Raw genomic sequence first — 4,240 nt, forward strand, 5'->3', positions numbered from 1 at the left:
TAAATGAGATGTCTTTTTATAAGGGAAGACATCTCCCAAAGTGGCATGTACAAGACTAGTAATCCTGCTTGCAGTGGAGGGTTTCCCCTTTTGGGGTTGAAGGCTTTTGACCCCTGGGTAATAACGTGTATTGTGCAGACCTGCTTTGCTTTTGCGGGCGTGGGTTGGTGAAGCAAGCTCTGGATGTGATTGATTACTGTTCACTCCTCGTTTTTCCCATCTTACAGCTTTTCAACCGGTGAACCATTTAACCATTTAAGCATTTGCATATCTAGTCACTTTATTTAATCTTGGGCTACCCCCGTCATCAGGTAAAAAATCGAGCAAAGTTGGTGTCGATGACATGGGAGGATTGGTGTCGGTTTAGTATTCCTGCTTAGCCTTATGTAACTTTACTTGGTGTTTGGTGTCTTTGATGTTTTCTTTGTACTTTGTATATTTGGCGGGTAGCATCTTGCTACATATAATAAAATGATTTCTGTCGGCCGTTCAAAAAAAAATTTCAATCACAATTGATACTCATTATTGTGTTATCACTAGATTTAATTGCAATGACAATTGATACTCATTATTGTGTTATCACTACAGTTCTTCCACCGAGGATGGCTTGTAATACCACTTGCCTCTTTAATTGTTTTTCTGTTTTTTCTAATTTCTTTTGTGGTCTTACACGATAATGGGTCCATGACTTTATAGACTATTGATGTCTTAGAGGTGGGATAAAGTTTTTGGATCAATAGGTCCTCGGTTCAATTACCACAAGAAAGTTTCTCATATTTATTGGGTTTCTTCTAAATTGGTGTATTGGCATTATGTCTAGTGTAGTGGCGAAGCTTGAGATTTTCGACAGGGGGGTCGAAAACGTATATACCCAAAAATTTCTATAGAACCGGGGGGTCAAAAACGTATTTACCCAAAAATTTCTATACGAAAACTACATACTCTCCACTACTGAGCGCCACGGGTTTAGTTGAAATGGATATAATCGGGAGGTTCATCTGGTGACACGACGAGACTCCAGTCAGTGATCCAAATTTGCCATTAAAAATAAATTAATAAATAAAATATGATTTAATGGAATTTTATTGACCCCGAGTCCCCGACATATTACCAACCAGCCCTATTTTTGCCACAACCCCCCCCCCCCCCCCCCCACCCCACCCAATGTGCTAGGTTTATTTAAATACGTGGTTATTGAGCTATGAAATGCATTTAATATATGACTAAAGTACACATAGTTAATTTTAGAGAGCAAAGTGCACTTTGTCACGTTGTGGTTTGGTTCATGACACCTTATCTTTCATTTTTTACGAACCTGTTTAATGTTTAGTGGGTCAGGTTCGGGTTAACTTGGTCGGATTGACGGGTTAACCCGTTTAACCTATTTCTATTATATATATTGTTTTACAATATATTTTATGACATAAATTAAAATGAACTAGATTTAAAACCCCGCCGCGTTGCGGCCGGGAGGCCCTAAGTGTTTGATTACATCATCCTTCCATAGTCACATCGCCTGACCTATATATTAAGGATATACAAAACAAAGATGTATAAAATGTTCTTCTGTATAACGGTCTTCACAACTTAGCATACTGATACCTAGAGTGTTACGCAAATAAGTTGTACAAAAGGTGTGCTACCTAAAGATTTGTACGTCGACGACTTTGTGTGGGTTTCAGTTGCCTAGTCTTCATCATCCGCAACTTTCAGAAAAGTTTATTTTCAGCTTTTTCATTCGTCGTAGGCCTTCTTGGAGCTATCGCTTGATTCTGTACACATTAAACAGTAGCAATATGACATTTATCAGTTTGTGCAATGGGCCGGTTTGAATTCAATGTTATCTAAATCAATCATAGGTGTTCAGTAACATACCCGCTGAGCCGACATGAGGAAGCTTAAATACAGCTCAACCCACAACCATCACAATTCGTAAACCAAATACTTAGATCAAACATTAATGAATTACCAGATACCCTGTAATTGAGAAGGCGAAAAAAGAGCTATAATTGCCTTACGCTGCTCTGAGATCAGAAGTAATTGATATGAGAAAATGTTGAATGATACGATTAAAAACATAATATATATATTCTATATGAGTTGTCAAAAACCAAAGCAAACCCTTAAAAGTTATAACTCACTAAGATCAATGAACAACAGATAATAATTAGACCTGGCAAAACGGGCGGGTTGGGTCGGGTCGGGTCACGTGTCAAAGCGGGTTCGGGTCAAAGTGGTTCGGGTTAAAACGGGTCAATTAAAAAAAGGTTCAAATGGGTTCGGGTTAGAACGGGTTCAGGTCGAAACGGGTTAGAGTCAAGGCGGGTTTTGGTCGAAACGGGTTTTGGGTCAAAACGGGTTGACTTTCAAAATATCAAGTGACAAAAAAATAAAAATATAATTAAAAACTGTTAAAAAGACAATATAGCTTTCGTAAATTGCTGTAAGTTTAACCTCTTTATCTATTTTAAACAACCACCGCAAGCCTTTTACAATTTCTCTTTTTATTTATGAGAGAACAATAACTAATTGAAATTGTATTGTAGGGCTTTCAGTCCATGTGTAAATATTTGTGGTGATGGAATAAGATTTGCCTTTCAAAAAAAATTAAGTTATTATTAACTAATATTAATAAATATATCTAATATTCAGATTTCAAAACCTCTTGATTTCTAATGTTGCGACTACCAAACCGTTTCTTTCTCCTCATCCTTCTTCAATCAGAACAATAGTTGCCAAACAACCGCAAACACACCAAGGAGTACCAGTACCTACCTGACCTGTGGAACTTACTTTATCAACCCGTTCTGACCTGTGGGTTCGGATAACTTTTGACACATAACAAAATTAATAATAAACTTCCATTTGGCTTTTATTAAACACTTGCTAAAACGTATCTAAACCCTTTTGCTTCCATTTTGCATGATAGGCAATGGTTTGCAACTCCATATTAGATAAAAGCCAACTGTTTGTTACAAAACTCCCACCTATGAAAACATGAGTAATTCCAAGCTACGGTTTGGATTATACCTGCAGAGAGACGGACTGTCGATCCAATTCAATCTCAACTATTCATAACTTCCAAGATCTATAACAATCAATAGATAAACAACGACAAAACCAATCCATCAATAGTTTGACTTAATAAAAATGATTTTAACCAATAATTAGTAAAACAACATTAAGCATCAAATACATATATGTTATAGAGCAAATGTTAACAGATTGTTAATAAAGTGAGAAAGAAAGTACCACAGAAGCCGGATAGGTGGTTAAAACCGTTTAAACAACACCAGAAACAACACCATTTATCAGCGATCTTGATCACCTCACACTCAAACTCAATCTATCACCACAGAAACCGCTGGTTAATAAGGAGGACAAAACCCAAACTGCAAGAATCAAAGTCGAAAAAATTAAAAATTGGAGCCTTAATTGCCGAGGCCTACATGTTTAGATAAACCCTAACACACCCAAAGATTAAGTAACTGGTTCTTACCTATAACGTTGTCGATAATCTATACCTTGCGTCGCTAGACTGGCCGGAGAACACCCATGTGGCACAATCGGTGGTTTTCAACTGGCCGGAAACCGATTTGCCGCCTCCAGGTCTCCGATCATACATGTAGGCCCATCGCAGAACGACGGCCGGGCAGTAATTCGACGGAGATCTCAGTAACCGTTGCCGGAAGCGTGACCAGACGTCCGTCTCTCTCTCACCGGTTCTCTCTGTCTCTCTTTTTCCTTTGAGTGTGGTGAGGAATTAAAAGACAATCGGTGACAGGCGTAAAGTATAACCACCACAAAAGTTTTTTTTTTTTTTTTTTGAAAAACACCCAAAGCACAGGATACAACTACCTATTGCACCACGATGTTGCTATTTTATAAGTCATAATGTGTATTATGTGCTATAATTATAACTTAAAAAAATTAAATTGATATAAGATTTTATGATTTTAATGTAATTTTATTATATAAATTTGTGTTTTTTAGTAGTAGATGTTAATTTAAATATATCAATTTGTTTAAAAAATTAAATAAAAAATACAAAAATTCGGATTGAACGGGTGATGGAGGGTGTGAAACCCGAGTGTTAAAGTGCTTATCATGTGTGTTTTATTACATTTTAGGCAGTTAAGTGTTTCGAATGTGATAACTACAAGAGTTTGTGGTTTTACAGGTTAATCGGTATAATTCGGTGAAGTTAAAGTGCGTGGAAGCGAAACAGAACAAGCAAGGA

The 4,240-nt window shown here is 37.0% G+C and overlaps 1 long non-coding RNA gene across 2 annotated transcripts; it reads right to left on the reverse strand.

The window, feature by feature from the left end:
• Positions 1 to 1,414: 1,414 nt before the first annotated feature.
• On the reverse strand, positions 1,415 to 3,777 carry LOC110930132. Of its 2 annotated transcripts, none has more exons than XR_004888639.1 (5): positions 3,500 to 3,777; positions 3,253 to 3,392; positions 3,031 to 3,088; positions 1,876 to 1,977; positions 1,415 to 1,772 (listed from the first exon to the last, which is right to left on the reverse strand). It is a non-coding gene; the product is annotated as an uncharacterized LOC110930132 (long non-coding RNA). The 2 variants fall into 2 exon arrangements; XR_004888640.1 differs by having other exon boundaries at positions 1,876 to 2,024.
• Between the last annotated feature and the right edge of the window lie 463 nt (positions 3,778 to 4,240).

The sequence above is a fragment of the Helianthus annuus genome, chromosome 3 (genome assembly GCF_002127325.2).
Source record: "Helianthus annuus cultivar XRQ/B chromosome 3, HanXRQr2.0-SUNRISE, whole genome shotgun sequence".
Lineage (NCBI taxonomy): Eukaryota > Viridiplantae > Streptophyta > Magnoliopsida > Asterales > Asteraceae > Helianthus > Helianthus annuus.